The sequence below is a fragment of the Anas acuta genome, chromosome 10, assembly GCF_963932015.1.
Source record: "Anas acuta chromosome 10, bAnaAcu1.1, whole genome shotgun sequence".
Classification (NCBI taxonomy): domain Eukaryota; kingdom Metazoa; phylum Chordata; class Aves; order Anseriformes; family Anatidae; genus Anas; species Anas acuta.
Window position 1 is genome coordinate 13,940,412 of NC_088988.1, and position 18,720 is coordinate 13,959,131.

At 35.4% G+C, this 18,720-nt stretch overlaps 1 long non-coding RNA gene across 5 annotated transcripts in view; it reads left to right on the forward strand.

Moving 5' to 3' along the window:
* LOC137861889 (uncharacterized) overlaps positions 1-18,720 on the forward strand; it is a 137,224-nt gene that overhangs the window by 35,356 nt on the left and 83,148 nt on the right. For all 5 annotated transcript variants that reach the window (XR_011099909.1, XR_011099907.1, XR_011099910.1 and 2 more), the window contains exon 4: positions 4,961-5,087. This is a non-coding gene — a long non-coding RNA (uncharacterized lncRNA). The remainder of the gene's footprint in view (positions 1-4,960; positions 5,088-18,720) is intronic.

The following is an 18,720-nucleotide window of genomic DNA, read 5'->3' on the forward strand; positions in this document are numbered from 1 at the left end:
CTATTTTTGATGAAGCTCTGCTCTAATTTATTACAGCATTTTGTCAGTTCTAAATTGGGAAATTTGACAGAAAAAACAGTTGCTTTTCATACAGTATTATTGGATTCTAGGAGACTTTTCAGAACCAAGTTGCACAGGCATACATCGGAGGGAAATACAATTCTGTGTACAATTTATGCACTTCATGATGTTGAGCAAGGGAAGGAAGTACAGAAAATGGTGCTTCATAGTTAACCTGTAAACCTATTGATTTGAAGCATCTGCACTTTAGGAAAAGCAATGGTCTGCTTGGCTAATAATCTACATTAAGCTTTGCAGTTATCCTTTTAAAGAATAAGCTTATTAATATTTAAACTACACATTAGCTGCATCTCTTACAAGGATAATATTCCACACAACTATTATTAATTATAACCAAATTAACATGAACTGAGAATAACTGGTAATAAATCTTCTGTAGTTCAAGCCAAATCTGAGCAAATGTAATAAAGGTAGTTTTAATATAAAATAACAGCTTTGATAGGTGTTCCACAATAACTGTACAGTAGGAAAGAGCACTCTATATGTTGATCAGCTCAGCAAATTGTGTTGAACATAACTGAAGTAAAAGCAAATTGGTACAATGTCAAGACCTGCGTAATATCCATTCACATGTGACTTTCTATTCTTCAAATAATCTTGAAAATGACATAAGCCAGTTTAGAGAATTAACTTTCATATATTATGAAAAGCAGTTTTTCTCATAAAGCACAGATTACAATAGACCTTGTTTTACTGTTGTTTTTCATGATGCTTAGCTTATGTTTGGGCAAAACAGATGGTTGAGGTTGGAAGGGACCATTGGAGGTCTTCTTGTCCAACCACCCCTACTCAAGCACGGTCACCCAGAGCTTGTTGCCCAGGATCACAGTCAGAAGAGTTTTGAAGAGCTTCGTGTACGGAGATTGCCCAGCCTTTCTAGGCAACCTGTTCCAGTGTTCTGTCATATTCTCAGTAAAGTGTCCCTGTCCCCCACTGTTTGACCACCTTTGTGGTGAAAAAAACCATTCTGATCTGCTTGAAACTTTGCGCATACCAGGCTGGGCCCATTGCCCCTTGTCCACCTATCATGTACACCTCCAAGAAGAGTCTGGTTTCGTTTTCTCTGTACCTTGCCACAGAGTAGCTGAACTCTCCCCGAGCCTTCCCTTCTTAAAGCTGAACAGATCCTGTTCTCACATCTTTGCCTTGGATGTGGTACCTGTTGTAATGTTCAGTGGGGCCATTAACTGCTTATTTTAGATGCATCTGTTTTAGAACTGATTTACACCTGATTTTGAATAGAGTTTGGATGACCCTGGATTATCCCATATCCTATATTATCCCTTTTCCTATATTGCTTTCATTTATGATTTTGTTGTATGTTAGTATCCACTTTTGTATTTTAAATGAGCCTAAATTTGAGCATGCATCTAATAACTTTAATCTGACAGAACTGCAATATTTTCATTTAATACCTGTTGATCTGTTTATAATATCAAGGTTAAAATATGCAGTTTCACAGGGATCTGTGTTAATCTCAAGCTCATAATATCCTGCTGTACTTTCTAGAGAAAGCTTGTATTGAGGATAGGATGGCAGCTGAACCTCTTTTCAATACAATCCAAATTTTATAAGCTGCCACATAGAAACCAGATTTTCTGCAATGACCTGACAAGACAATGTGAAGAAGCACTCTGTGCTGTAGCTTGTTTATTTCTTTTTCATATGAAAACATAATTCCTGCAGGGAATTCTGTTTCAGACACAGAACTAAGGCATGTGAAAGGCTCTTCTTTCTGTGTGAAAGTTCTCCTATGAATTGCTGATGGTTAGGGAAGCTCACAGTGACAGGAGACAGCAGCTTTGTGCTTAGATGACAAGAGTCTGTGTCTGTGCTAACTGCAGCTGGCACCATTAACTACCTATCCATGGACTAAAATAAAAACAATTATCGCCGCATGCATTATAATGACGAAATCCACTCTGTTTCTATAGTAACATGAGTGACAATTTATACTATGACCTTAAGAAAGTAGAATGTGACCATTTATTTTTTTATTATTTTTTACAGTTTTACAAGGAGCAGCAATTCACAGAAAATAGCATTTGAGATGATGTCACATAACTGACAAAAGTAAGATGTGTGATGAGAAGCAAAAAAATGCACAATATAGATTCAAGTTGGAGTGTTGCTTTTGACTTTTAAGTATTGTTACACAGAAGCATATCCAGTTCAGTGCTGTTTGAAGTAGATTCTTTTTCTGTTTATTACAGATAATCTTTTAATAGAACCTTAACAAAAACAAACAAAACAAAAAAACAGGAGTGAGAAAACGTGTGAGGGCTTAAGCAAGTCAAAATTTTAAAATTGTTTTTATAGTACTGTATGAAAAACAGTCTTACATTCTGAGCTTTTGTCTTCAGAAGAGATATCCTCAGAGTTGAGATATCCTCAGAACACTTCAGCACTTACACTGATGAAACTGCAAAAGATTGCTCAGTGGATGCTGTTATTATACTGAAGCACTTTTAGGCCTATCCAAACTAATATTAGTCTAGTTAGTGTGTTTATTAGTAAGAAAGCTCTGGCAAAATTTTGAGCAGTCCCTTCTGGGATTTGGAGGATGTGTCTTTATGGATACTAATGAAGTAGACTATTACTTTATAGATTGATCAAGGGAATAGAGTTCCTGAGTTCTTCAGACTGATTTAGACATTCTGTTTGAATGTTGCTTTACTTCCAGCGTACCTCCCTATACAAAAGGTATGGCACGTTTAATTGTGCTGTTATTCAGTAAGAGACCAGAATATCCAGAAGCATTTAATAATTCACAGCCTTTCTCCTCCCCACATATTCGTCTTCCCCAAAACTTTTTTCTTCAATACGTGCTGCATAAAGAGCGCTCCTATGAGCAATGCTGAAGCTAGGATCATCTCTGCTACAAGTAAAGGATTATAGAATCTCTCTTTAAGTTACCTAACGCTTCAATGTGTGACAGTAATCCACTGCCTATTGGCCTTTCCTTGCATGTGGCAGACATAATCAGATAAAGAAGGAAGAACTTAATTCTAACTCAGTGTTAAAAAATCATATTCAGTCACATGATATTCTTTCTTTAGATGTAGTAATTAATGACTATCCTGAATTCAGAGTAATTTTTTCATAAAGTTAATGATCATCATTGATTGTAATTCCAGGGCATCTATATCAATGCCTTTTAGAAAAGTTTTTAACCTCCATCTCTTTTTCAAAATGTATTTCACTGCTTTAGAGGACAAAACATGACATCGGACTATATCTTAACATCCCTTTCTAAGCCCAGGCTTAGTCTGCTGATTTAACTGTATTTTCTAAAATGTATGGATGATTTAAATTTTTTGATATTATGCATGCCAAACTTAGAAATAGGTCTTCTGTACCTGCTGTTACAGTAATAAACACAGACATTCTACTTTAAAAAAAGGAAATAAATTAATTTTAATCAACAAAGTAAATACTTCATTCAAAGTGTGAAATATGCAAGTAATATTATCTCGATTTCTAAGAGGATCCAACTGAGCTTATCAGAAAAGTTAAGTAAGAGCAAAAATGCTAAGTATTTCTTACATCTAGATTTACACGTTAAATATATAGTCAGTTATATCAAAATAAATCTCGTAGTTTATGAACCAGATCATACACTGTATATGAAATGGGAGGTTATTTGACTTTCAGCAAAGTAAGAAAGGAAACTGCTTAAACAGAACAGGAAGAAAGGAGAAAGCTGTTTTTTTCATGTAAAAAAGATCAATAATTTAAATTCACATAACACAGATCCTTTTCTGAAGCATAAGTTGAAGAACCTTCTTTAAGGGACAGAATGACACTTCAGTTTGTAACTTGGTGAGATCTGATGGTCAGAAAAATGGAGAAATCTCATTATGCTACCTGTACATTCTTCATTCTGATTTTGAAGATTACCGTGCATGCCCTGTATTGCTGTGAGAATTCCTCTCGAGATGGGAGGATCATGGAAGATTAGCAAGATGATCTGCGTGGAGGGGAGAAAAATAGAAATACTGGTAGCTTATGCTGTTCTCAAAATTCCAGTGATGGGATTATGTTTTCATAGTTACTTATTATTTTAGTTATATTAGATTGATTGTTTGTAGAAAACCTGTAGGAATGTTCATTTGTACTTCTGCCTTTTTGTAATTACAAAATCTGATATATTCTGCTCAAACCATGTCTTTCCCAGTTAGTTTGGTGTTTGATTTCTTGAATTGGCTGCCTAATGAAAAGGCACGAGAGACCAAAAGAAGAACTTTTTGAAAGAAAAGGCTACAGCTGGCATGCAAGCATGATATAAGTCTTCCAAATTCCAATTAAATTTAGAATTTAGCACATCATAATGCAGCTAATAATTAGATCCTTAAAAGAATATATCAGATTAAATACAGTTAAGTTGCAAATACTCATGAGTACACTTTGCATTTTAAGCCAGATATTTTCCTAACACTGAAAGATCATACTGATGGGTTAACCAGTAGATTCTGTTCCCACATACTGCTATGCATCAATACAATATTGTAGAGAGATTTATTGCTTTGCGTTAACAAGCAGTGTGTAGTAAGGAGCAGTAAGCTGAAGAAGAGAAGTCATGGTAAGGATAGGTAATTCTTGTGTTTTATGAATGCAAAATTAATAGCTAGTTATGTCTGATTGTAGATCATACTTGCATGCCAGGTCTGCTTTATATTTTAGTGTTCTCTATTTGTTGAGCATCTTTTTGTTCGTTTAATGTTTGACTATGTAAAGGCAACATTCTAATGAAGTATATATTGTCATGTTAAGCACATTTTACAGAATTAAATTTATAAGGGGAAACTTAATGTGATTTTAATTACATATTTTACAAGTTTGTTATTGCATCCATGCAGAATTGCATTTATCTTTGCAGGTTTGTAATCTAGTCTTCTCATAATCTGCCCAGAGTACGAAGAAGGAGAGCTCTAACCTGTGAATGCAGTTCACCACAGGAGCAGTTTTTGCTTGCTACTGAACTGTTCACCAAGTCAACACTTCTGGTAAATTTCTTAGTCTTTTGCCTTGTCAGTGTATCCTATCTTTGGGCAAAACAAGGCTCTAACAGAAAACCTGGACCAAGTAGCTTCTCAGAAGATACTAAAAAACCTCACAAATCTGCAGTATACTGCTACCAAAATATTTATTAAAAGTATATACTCAGAAAATATATCTATTATATATTTTATACATAAATATTATATGGAAATATTTATGATTAGGGAAAAAGACGGGGTTTGGGTGTGGTACCTCAGATACAAAACAAAGACAGATAGAAGTTGCTCAGAGTTTACCTAAGTACGGAATCAGTTGAATTTAAAGGTAAAGGTAGATTGCAAGTGGAACAGTGGGACTGCAGTCCTGTAAGGAAGGAGGCTAGAGTGGGACACCATATATGTCTAAGCAGACAACAGTGGATCTAGGGAAGTAGAAGGTCCATAATAGGAAAAATCATAACAGGCCAACAAATGCATGTCTGCACTACATGAAATCTTAACTTGGTTGTGTTTTTTTTCTCTCCAGCTGTCAGGTCATCTAGTTAAATAATTGTCACATAAAATCATTCTTCCTTAATCCCGATATCATCACAGCTACAATACCATCATAAATAGATACTCCAGAGATTTCTTTCCATATTGGTAGATAAGCAAATACGTTATCTTTTACTTGCTGATCCTTCAAAAAGAAACATCAGGGAAAAATTAAGCTATGCTTTTCTTCTTGAAAGACCTCAAGCAGGTCTGTTAGTTGTGGAAAAAAAGGGGATCAGAGAATGGGATCTGCTTTTAAACCAGATGTACGCTTGGGAAAGAAAACAAAAAATTAAAGTGAATGAATCACAGCTTATTTTATTCTGCTGGATGTGATCATGTAGGACTAACATACACAGTATGTTTACCAGCCTGTCTAATAAATTCTGCTTAAAATCATGAATTCTGAGACACCTTGAATTCCTTTTGGTATCCCTGTTTGACCTCTGCTTCTATGAAGGTTCATAAATAGTTCTGCCTTTTGGCATGGACCTGTGCAGGGAGAGTCTGTAACAACAGCCTTCAGTGATGAGTAAGTACAGTGAAAGTTCAGTAAATAAAGTGCAAGATTGTGGTTCCTGTTTCTCAAAGTGTAGGAGGGGAAGTCTATATGCAAGACAGCTGTGCCAACTTCTAAAATGTACATGTAGGAGTAGAGATTTACAGCCTCCTTTGAGTCCCAGTAGCCATGGGATATCATGGCTTTCAATATAACTGGAAGTTTCCATTCTGTGGTTTTAAACATGAATTTCAGATGAAGGCTAGGTTAGCTTTGTTCTGGCAGGATTTTTTGAAATAGATGCCATTTATAAATCTCCCTGGTAACTTTGTTTATCTACAGTTCTGCCTTCTATTCTTTAAATTGTATTTAAAGACCTATAAAAGTAGTAAAGATTTTTAAATGGTAAGTAATGAGAATGCCAAATACTAATTAATAATCTGAATTTTCAGCCTTACTCCACCATTTCTGCAACATCCTTTAAAAATATTAATTTGATGTAAAAACAAAATATCACACTACTTGCACATGCGTATGAATGCAAAGCATGTCTTCATGGCATATGCTATGCAGTTAAGCCTGTCATATTTGACATATGTTTAAGTAAACTATCCTTCTGGTATTTTATATTTAAATTTATTCATTTGCGTTTTGCGGAGGATAAGATGATACTGGGCATTTATGGCACCTAGATATCTTTCTTCCTTAGCTAATGGATTTTCTATACTTAAACCTTAAGAGAGAGTTACTAGAAAATTTTTGCTATGCAGAATGAAAATCCCAGATCTCTACTATTGCCAATGAACTCAATTTGCAATCAACTGAAATCCAGTCTGACTTCCTTTCTTCAGTGTTCCCATCCTCTGCTGCTACTGCATGCTGTTATAAACTAAGGGAGTTCACAGACATCTGTTTTTGAAAAGGTATTGGCAGTTTGCTCATTGTGATATGAAGTGTTAGCTTTGATTTTTCTTTTGTTTCTAGGCCAGTATTCAGTCTGTGAACATCCACAGTGCCCAGCAGAGAGCCTTGCATAGTTCTTTTAATCCTTTCTGATTGTAATAAGCAACACCCTGTCTCAGAACTGAACTGCTAGCTTGTCATACTGCAGAAAGTCTGGATAATGGAAACTTTCCAAAAAAATGACTAAATTCTCTAATGTTGCCATAAAATTCTTGTTCAGCAAATTCCTTAGTGAATTTTTTTTAACTTACTGTGAATAACCTAAATAGGAAAAGAGTGCTTTAAAGTTCTAGATCTGCACATTGTACTTTTCTAGACATTCCTAATAACAATGTACTTTAGTTTGAATTTATTTTACAAGAAAGGAGAACAAATTATTCTTTAGTGCGAGGGTATAATGTGTTTTAAATACATAGTGTGCAATGCGTGCAGAAATCAAGAACACCATTTGTAACGTTAAACTGAAGCACACTAAAAGCAAATAGTAATTTTATAGCTGCATGGAGTATACTCTTGAGTGATAGCAACTATCTGCTCCTGGTTTTATTTCTTTAGAAGACTACAATAAATTTGTATAGGATAGAGGAGACCTGTTGAAATTAAAACTGTGTTGTTCAGCATAGGATAGTAAGAAGCTTCAGCATGGTAGGAAGCTTGAACTAATGCCACGAGTTTGAGATACTTTGATCTAGACAAAATTTTCAGGGCAGCATTATCCCTAGGATGTGATATAGCAAAAGGCTGGTTAGGAGCTCATTTTCTCCATATTCCTGTACAATCCAAATACTGTTTGTTCATCTGTTCATGCATATACCTGCTGAAAATATATTCACCTAAGATCTGCTCTTTGGTTCCATAGCATTTTGCAAAGAAGGATTACTTAATTATTAGGAAAGAAAAGACTTCAGGCATGTCAGCTTTGTTCAACTGGAGTTTATTCAATGAAAATCATTCTACTACTGTGAACAGGTTCCTCACCAGTCAAGTACATTGCCTTCTTTTATTCCCTCATTAATCAGCTTTGCGCTGTGATTCAACTTTCTAGCTTTTGCTTTTTGCTGATTTATACACTTGGAATGTTAAAGAGAAATACACCCTTTATATTGAAAATGTAAGTCATAAATCAGCATTGTCAGAATAAATCCACCAGCTTTTTAGCTAACTAGTATTTTATTAAGGGTGCAAAGTAATGATTGCATGTAATTTGCATGCCACAAATCTCTGTTTTTAAGTTGGCAAATCTGTAGGGCTTTTGTTGCTACAAATAATGTAGTGCAGTACAGGGATTGCAATACAGTAGTTGCAGTAAGAGACGAGATGACTACTTGCTCAAATTAGTCCTGTTTTTTTGTTTGTTTGTTTGTTTTTTGCAACTGTTTTAAAGGAAAATATATTAAGTTAGCTATTCTCCACACTGCATCAAGGAGCATATTTCATAATAGCTTAATTCATGTTTAGACCCTGAACTTAAACAGTGTTTTTTTTTAAATGCTTAAACTGATTTGTACTTGCTGGTTGATCAGCACTTTAGGAAATGTAGCTACTTTTTTTTCTATCCTAAATGGAAACTGTTGACTTCTTTGAGAAATCTCCCCATATAATTGTATACTTTGATTGCTAACAGAAGGCTGAAAATCTGGGCTTGAAACGGTGAAGTACAAAGCACACAATTTCGGTGATATTTGAAAGTCTGTTTTTCAGTTGGTCATGCTTGATTTCATGTTCTTTGTTCTTAGCTATTTAAAGTTTGCACATACGGTTGCACTGTAGGATACTGTAGCGACCTTAGAACAGTTAACAGTAGTTATTCTCTAAATCTAGACTGCTGTCCTTATAGTAGAGGAGTGTGTCAGTAACCCAGGGCTATGGTTTTATTTCTGAATCTTTCTGCATCCTTATATTTCATGCTTCATGATACTGTCACAGTGCTATACATTTAACTTGATCACTAACTAGAATAACACAAGTAAAATGAAGACGTCCCAAACTGAGTGACTGCTGTCAGTTTATGGAGCCATATGTATGGCTCCTTATGGATGCTGGCTAAGATTAGAGGTAGATCTCCCTAATAACTATTATTTATTCATGATTTCTTGTAAGCAATCCTAGGACATAAAGCTACAATTGAAACATGATTTATATGTAAAATATGCTAAAAGCACTGTAACACTGTGACGACACAACAGCGAACGTTGCTCTTCCATTAATAACCTTTTAAGCATCAGATACACATGAAGAACCTGACCAGTCCTCAAAAATTCCATTTTGCCTTTTATGTTACAAGGGGAAAATAGCCTACACTAATCTGTCTGAACAAAGGTGTAATTATGTTGGAAATGGGTAGTACAAACCAAGCATCTTTCTTTAAAAATAGTGGAACTCAAGTGATTACACTGGTTATAGCCACAGAAGTATGACAGGACTAAGGTTGTCTTTAGATGACATTATCCCAGCTACTGCTTTGTCATTTCAAAGTCTTGGTACACTTTAATAAGGAATCATTTTGTTTTAAATACATAGGAAAACCCTTATTCCAAAACAACATAAATCAGCATGTGTGTATTGGAGGGGAAAAGCCTGTATTTTCTGTTTGCCACAAAGTTGGTTGCAATGCAAAACCACCTGTAATTTCAACATCAAATACAAGCCTGATTATTGTGTTTGAGGGTAAGTTATTCTTGACTGTCTGACCTCCTTGAGTGATACAATTTTAACCACATTATGTTTGCGGAGTTTACGTCTCTGTAAGATGCTGCTGCTACCAAAATAGCTATGGTTAGCATGTTGGTTGCCTAACTGTACTTTGAACACCATGGGCTTATTTTTTTGCCTATGTTAGTGGAGAAAACTTTTATACAGCTAGAGCCTTGGCTGCGTAACTACCCAGAGAGAAGAAAAAACAAGCTAGGTAAATCAATAGAGCTGTAATTGTTTAACCACAGTTATTTTTGCATAGCAAATGGAGGTGTTAAAGTACATGTTAAAAACCAGGCTGGAAAAGAGTAAAATGTTGAATTGAAATGTTGATCAGTGAGATTTATTATAACAAGATTATCAGGCTTTACCAGTGTAGAAGATTAAGAAGAATAGACTTCTGAAGAAAAATGGCTGATATGGCAGTAACACAGATAAATTCAGAGTTAGTTCAGAGTTACAATTAAGTATAAAGAAATGAAGGCATATAAAGGCATTGGAAGGCAGTCATGGCAACAATATAACTTCTCTCTCTTGCAATTACAATGTTATTTAAAACATTTTAGGCTTCAATCTCAGTTTACATGGAATTGAGCTCTCAAAATTTATTCTTCTTCTCCGGAAAAAAAGTTACATTTTGTTTTATATCCCGAATCTCATTTCCTTGACTTTATATGAAGGCATCTGTAAGGATTGTTTTCTACTGACTGGATCTTGATCCTGTGCCCATTTTGAAAGGAGAGTGACTCTCTTTTATTCCTTGGGGTAGATTTTTAAAAGAAATACATGTAAATTCTTAGTCAGGATTATCCTGCATTTTATTGCAGGATTCACGCATCAGACACCAGCGTAGCTTAAAAATACTCCACCCGCTAGATTCCTGCTTTAATGATTCCAAGCTGTTGCAGAGCATATGAAATACAGGTCTAATTTAAAATTTCTTGTGATGCAAGCATGTATCACAAATACAATACGTAGGTGAATCATAGATATTTATTTAGAGATCTAAAAATACACTTAGTGGTTGCCTTGTGAATAAAACATACTGGTTGCCTAGAAAGCTCCAAATCTTGAGCAGTAAAGCTTTCACCATAGGAACCATTGTGATTTGAAAAAGTTACTGTTAAAAGTTATGCTTGCAGTGCACAGCCACAACGTCTGGAGTGTAACTGCACAAATAAATTTGCATTTTTAGGTGAAATCTCAGCTCTTTCATGGAGAAAGAAGGTTAGAAGAGACCAGTTAGTTAAGGAGTTTGCATCAGATGATAATTTGGTAGAGGAAATCACTGTGTGTCTCTCATGATACATCTGATGCATTTAATGGATACATCTGATCATAACATTTCTTAGATAGATGCTTGAATACCTAAATTGTATCCTGCACTGCAGATTCAATGGTATAGCATACAGAAATATGAATCGTGTAAAGGACAAAGTACAGTAAGATATCAAAGTGTTTGAGTAGATCTTAGTGGGTTTGTAGTCTATGAATTCTGAACTTTGAAAGGATATTGATATCTTGTTGGACTGATGTTGAAGTTCTACATAATGCTAGTTAAGTTGAACCCTTAACTCTCTTCCTTACCTACATTGTTTGGCATGGTAGTCTTGCCTGGAGCATAAAACAGGCTTGAGAATGGCTAAGGACTACTCATGGTAAAGTAAAAATAGTTATTAATATATCCTTAAACCAGAGTTCATTATTATGTTTGTTTTTTTTTTTGCCATATTCATGAAATCCAGCTGTTCTGTCAAGGACTGTGGGAGAAGCTTGTGAATGAAGGCTGAGTGATAGGATGAAGGCTTATCTTTGTGTAAATTCTTTGATAACTGGCTATCTCACACATACACACACACAAAAAAAAATATAGGAATTCTACCAGCAGTTTTATTTTAAGGAAAAGGTTCTTGCAGAATCAAAAAATTAAGACCAAGTCATGTGAGGTATGAGGGAAGTAGCTCCACTGCAGTAAAATCTCTCTTAAATAATAAATATCTTTAGAAAAAATTCTATTGCTGTAAGTGAGGAAAACAATATGTTTATTACAGGTTCATTAAATACAGATAGTTTCTGATGTGTTTTCTATTTAATAAAGTCAAAATCTTACTTAGTATGCCAAAATTAATGTGCTTCTAATTTATATAACATTTTACTTGGTTTGCACGCCTTTACCGATAGTAAGTATATGAAAACTTACATTACATGAATTGGTTGCAGCATCAGTTGAAAATAATGCATGCTTAGCTTCTGAGCTTTGTGGTTCATTTGGTCTGTAAGCAACCTCACGGTATTTATGAAAAAAAAAAAAAATCTGGAGAACTACAGCTTAACGTTATGGTCTTATTTTTAGTATGAAAAAAGCACTGTGTAGCTATCAGTTCTGAGTTCCCAACTTCATAATTACGTTCAATGTTATAAGCTGAGTTAAAATAGTGTTTTATATAGGGATACATCAGCAGTAAAACTATAGCACAGTGGTATTATTTTGGGAGAAGTTGTGAAGGCAAAGCATAACTTTTAAACGTATGACTCTCCTGTGGATATCGACCTATATTTTAGTATCAGCTTATGTAGTAGATGTTTAATCCATGATAAAACCCGGTAGAATTCATTCAGTAGTAAGCTGAAGAGAAATGTGTGAATATTGTATGAAACTTATTCTTCAAGGACCTTTTTCAGAAACTGACCTAGCGTATTGTATTGCCTCTGTACCCTTCAGCCACAGGTGAAAAACACAATTGAAGCATACCTTATAAAAAATAAGAGAAGGAGCAGATATGGAAGTTTTATTCTGTTGGTATAAGGAGCTCTTTAAATGACAAGTCTGGTCTAGTACATCTGCTTATACTTTGTTACACATTTTGTGGTGTGATATGCCATCTAGTGTTAAGTCCCCCAAATGCAGCAAAACACTGCAAAATTATTACACTAGTTTTCTCAACGGTACGCTTGATAGTTAGTACTAACTTTCAGAAATATTAATTGCTCAGGACATACTGTGTATTTACAGTGGAGCAGAGAGACAATGTTTATTTCTCTTCAGTATTTTCCATCTAGTACTCTGTTCAGTAACTTGTTGTTTGTGGATACCTGTCTGTTCACAAACTCTTCCCATGTACAACAGTGCAGTTCGATGTCTATGCCTCAGGTGGTGTTGATACCTGCACTGTCCTTTGTAAGAGTGCAAGATTTATGTTATATTTACAAAAGATAAATTGTAGAAAGAAGCAGTTTTCTAATTGGTTCTAAATGCATCTAATACAGTAAGGAAAAAAATGAAATAACCCCAGAGATTTTCTGGGGAGTGGTCATAGAAAATGTTATATAATGCAGAGGAATACCCTTGTAATAAGCCAAATATGACAATACTGACTTACTCTTACTCTGTCATACAGAGGTGAGACTTGTTTAGAAAGTGTGTTCTGAGGGAAAAGAAAAAAAAAAAAAGCTCCTGTATTTGTCTTTTTCAAAAATTTGAAAAACTAAGGCTAATAGTGCCATAGTGAGCAATTTTATTTCCTTTATTTGTTGAATGGAATTTTCTTGAATGTCCAAAATATTATTCCAATGTTTGGAAATTAACTTTTCATACTTGAGAGCAAATTGAGCAGATGAATTGATTCTCTCTGATTAAGGTAATAGAAATTGAGGGACATGCTTACATCTCAACTGGGGGATAGAACCAAGAGCAAAATTCATTCAAATATAAGATTTCAGGAGTCCTATTTCAGTAATTTTTTAAAAAATCATTTTATTTGCTGAATCAGAGTCATGAAGTGTCTTTTCCATTATTGCATGCTATGCCATGTATCCTCAAAAGTGGTCAGTAAATGAGTAACGTACAGATTTTTGTCACCTACCCACATCATGAATTTTTATTTTAAAAAATAGTAATTTGATAAGCATCCATTTCAAATTACATAGAATTTTCAGTTATAAGTAACAATGGTAACAGGTTGAGGAGATTACAGATTGACATATTCAAAACAGATGGATTTAAATATACCCCCATGTTCTGCAGTAGTTTTGAAATTCTGAATAAACTTGGAAACACTCCCCAGTTACCTCCATCTTATAAATCTTGTTTCCTTGAAAAGAAAAGAGAATCTTCTTTCTAAATCCCTCCATTTTTATTCTAAGGGCAGCTCCAGTGTGCAAGTAATGTTAAGCTAGACTCTAGGTTGAAAACTACTTTTCATTCATATGAGCTTCTGAGGCAACTGTTAAGATTCATAAATTAAAAAGCTTTCAAAAAAATCTTAAAAAAAGTCTTGCTGCTTCGCAAATATATACTTCAGAAGAAAAAAAAAAAACCAAAACACTTTTCAAAGAATCTGAATTCATAGCAGGAAAGGACATTCCCTATTTTCATAGGTAGACAGGTATGTCAGGCTGTTAGCATCTTGGAACATCCTTAAAAGCTGTTTGGTGCTTGAGTCCTTTAAACTGATTTTTCAGTAATACCTGTTATTTTTTCCCCTCCTCACATGATAACTGACACGAGGATATGACATTTTATTTATCAAAACAAGCAGGGAGATATGAGGAAACTCTGTATGTCCAAGTTCTTTGCCTTTCTGATGTTTTCTTTTTCCTGTGTTGCATCATTTTTTTCTAAATTAGCCTAGTTTTTTTTAACAGTTCCAGGAGAAGCAGTGTAGAAACAGCTTGGTTTGTGGTCTGGCACCCATCTCAATGTGAAATGGGAACTATTTAAAGTACTTGTCAGACAAATATAACTTTATCTTGAGTATAGTTGGAGAAAGGAAACGACTCTTACACTGAGAAATCTTACTATGATGGCAAACTTCAGCATCACTATATTTACGAGTTAGCAGCAGCTGAAGTACTAGAGTATAAATGAAAAAAGATTAAATGGTATCTCTTACAAAAATGCATTTCATTTCTCTATTTTATTTGAAAATGAATGTCACTTAAAATGCAGTAGAAAACTGCAGATCTTGCTTTTTCTGGTAATTGAACGTGTTAAGCGTAAACAGTGTAACTCTTGTCACGTGATAAATTTTGTGGGGAAAAAAAAAAAGTTGTCTTCTGGATTTCTGTAAACTGTGCTGGAGTTTGTGGAAAAAGCTATACCCATTAGTAGACTTTTGACCACAGCTGAATGTGGGTATGTGGATATCAGATGTGACTGATCCAGTTTAGATCCTTCATAATTTTAGGCTGAAGGTAGTGCTGACCTTGTTGGGAGGCATCAACTTTACCTCTGTTTAATAAAAAGAATTTGACACTTCCTCACAGCGGAAGGCTGTTTCACTTGTAATGTACTCCAGTCTAGCTAGGGGCCACTGCATTACTGTCCCTAAGTCATAGAAAAGTGAATTTTGCAAACTGCAGGGACACCTTTCCAGAAGCTATTATTTGCTTCATAGTACAAAGCCAAAAAGTGAATCATAAATGCTGGTGGCTATCACTCTACCAATACTCTTATGTGCCTGTTCAGTGGATATTCCTATAGACATGCCATTATACTCAGAGTTATTAAATAATTATTGTGTATGCATTTGAATTTAGTAATCTCAGTATAATTTTGCTTCACTGAGACTTAAAAATGACCTTACAAAATTAGTTTTTATTAGATTTATAATTGGAATAATAGTAGAAGTGTGAAAGAGCAAATTGTTCTGTTCTGCCTGTACATCATTAGGAAATCTGTCTGTAGAATTTTAATTTCACAATATTTATTGGTAATGGCAGTGTAAGCATAGTGTGGAGCAGACGGAGCTCAGCTTGACTGTTCAGATCCCAGATGGAACTTGAACTGCTGGCAATTTACAAATTCTATATTTGACTTAGAAATTCCTGCAAACGTTGATGCAGAGAAATAATCATGGAACAAGAAGTAATCAGAAAACTGGAAAAGTAAAACTCAACTGCATATATTGCCTTCCAGTTCAGCTGAAGTTTTCTTGACACTGCCAATGCCTGACTAATGGTTTGGTATGTCCAGCAGTGCACAGTAAGGCTTCTAGACCTGAGGACGGAATGCTATTCCTGCAAGTTAGTAGTTTACAGACTTCTTCAATACATATTGAGTCTTCAAAAGAAAAAAAAAAAAAGGCATGAAATCTCTTATGTCAAGACCTACAGAAGTCTATAGTAAAATGTTAACGGACATATAAAAAGAAGGAATTGAGCAAGCAGATTTCTCTAACACTGCTGCGCTGGTGCTGTGTTTTAGCTATTAACATCTTGTGTGTCTGTGTACCTTTCAGTTTAAAAGCCTATGGGGATGTAAGCTTTTGAAACACTATACTAGGATGTAAAGGTTAAGTCATATCAGTTTATGTAAAAATACCTGCTACCACACACAGTGGGGAAAAAAATGTGGAAAGGGTCTGTTGAGGATTTTTGAAAGAACAAATGAAAACGTACCTCATTTTGCTATAGTTCGTTTATTGTATAGGACAAGAAGCAGTGATGGTATCTATTTGGAAAAATGTATAGTGTTGAATATAGCTTTGTAATATGCTGCTAAGAAGGCTGAAGCCTTGTCTACAGCCTTCAGTAAATGCATGTTTTAAGGGTTTGGGATGATGTCCAGGGCAGATTTTCACTTTTTTTTTTCAATTGACACACAAATTGAGCTGACAGAACTAGTTAATAATAGATATAAATGTATCCCAAACCAAACTTGCATTAGGTTATCTTCTTCAAATACCCAGTCTCACTTTGTCTGTAGATGCCCTTTTGTTGGGAGAAGTACATGAGGAGATGGGAGGAAGAGATCCGCATTCAGTTTTGTTGAATGAAAATACTGCTCCAGTGTTACTGCTGTGGCTCTGCATGTATGTAGGTCTCCTCATTGGAGGAGCCATGTGTAGTGCTGTGTGTTTTGTCAGGGGACAACACTAGGAGGAAAGGTAGGTTGCATGATGCACAAAGGGGGATTGGTCCTGAAAAAATCTTACACATAGAGAGAAAGAGAAGGAAAGAAAAGGAGGAATTTCTGTGGACGGAAAGAATGTATGAGCATTGTAAGTACCCTTATGGGAAAACAAAGCAAAAAGGGAGGACTTGATAATAAGGCAGGAGACTATGGATGAAAGGTAAATATAAAGATGAGGGAAAAGAGTTCGTACACACCTGGAAGGCTGTACTGGGAGCAAGTAGTGCTTTATAGAAGCCTTCAAGTGTAATGCAAAATGATCAATGGAATCTCATTGTAGGTCAGGTAGCCTTAAGCACTGACGTGTTTGCTATCCACCCTGGCACAACATACAGAAAGGATCCAGAAATATGCTGCTTGTCATGTGTCATCGCTTACTGATCTACTCCTGTTGGGAACCTGTTCCCATGGCAACATTGCTATCCTATTATAGCCTAGGTGCAGAAGTATAGCAAGTTACAATTACATTTGTGTGTGTGTACGTACTTCCATCGTCTGAATAAACACGCACACATGTTATGTGGGTATTTGGATTGCATACTGTAAGTAGCTTTTGGAGTGCAGGACACTTGGTTGGAATCTTTTCTCACCCCAAAATAAGTGTGTTCTATAGTTTAATGCAGAAATGCACTGAAGTAATACCACGGACCTTAATGTTGGAAGATCTAAAACTATAGGTTAATTTTATATATTTTGAAATATTTTTGAAACATATTTTTGAAAAGAAGTGGTATTCTGTAGAAGTAGATTACGTCACACCAGTGACAGGACCCGCGGGAACGGGGTTAAGCTGAGGCAGGGGAAATTTAGGCTTGACATCAGGAGGGGGTTCTTCACAGAGAGGGTGGTTGCACACTGGAACAGGCTCCCCAGGGAAGTGGTCACTGCACCGAGCCTGACTGAATTTAAGAAGAGATTGGACTGTGCACTTAGTCACATGGTCTGAACTTTTGGGTAGACCTGTGCGGTGTCAAGAGTTGGACTTGATGATCCTTAAGGGTCCCTTCCAACTCAGGAGATTCTATGATTCTATTCTACTGAAAACCTGAAATTCTTCCTGTTTTAAAAATTTACATATAACTTGTATAGGTATAAGCTACATCTGAGAGTAAATGTTGCGACACATTATTCCGCACATTGGATTGCTTTAATGGAGGACTAAGCTGTTCTGTGATCATGCCTTGTAAACATTATAATTATGTTTACTTCTAAATAATCTAATCACGGTTCTCTCTATGGTAGGTATAGAGACCTTTGTCATTGTACCTAGTCGAGAGAGTTAAATTGGGTATTTTAAAAGGTAATTACAACGACTAGATTTTGGAAGCAGAATTCTGATGAGAGGGTCTGGTGTTACTGCAAATACAAGTGTGTTTAACAATTCCTGGTCCAAATACTAGGGTGCAAAATCAGCAAATAAGAAGTAATAAAATAATATACACAGTATGTTGGGGGGGGGGGGGGGGAGGAATTATACCAGCTTTCAGCTCTCTTTCCTTCGTGTATTTATGGGAAATGTTGTATGCTGCAGTCACCTCATACTTGAATTCACTTGAATACAGTGCAGCTGTAGTTTTACATTTTTTTCCAGCTCTTTCAAAAAGCTGAGTGTTTTCCTGCAAGTGTAGCAGCTGCCCAGAAACAGCTTGTTTCTGCTAATTCTCAGTTTTACCATGCAAAATAGACAGTTGTTTTTCAGCGGCTGCAGAGGGGAAAAAAAAAATAAATAAAAATAAAAAGTTATTTTCTCCCAGGTGAATCAGGGGAGTAATCAACTAATCTTTAATGTGGCTTTTCAATTTCTTGCCTTGTATGTGATCTTAAATAACAGTTTTGGATGTTTTAAATGCTCTATACTCCTTACAGTACTTTGAAATGTACATGGTATTACATTTGTAGAAAGATAGGGTAAAATTACAAAATCACAGTATATATGAGTTTATTAGGGCTTTCTGCATCTAATCAGTGCTGACTGTTACGATTGATAGCAGTCATGCTAATACATATTTAGCAGATTAAATGGCTTTGTGACTAGT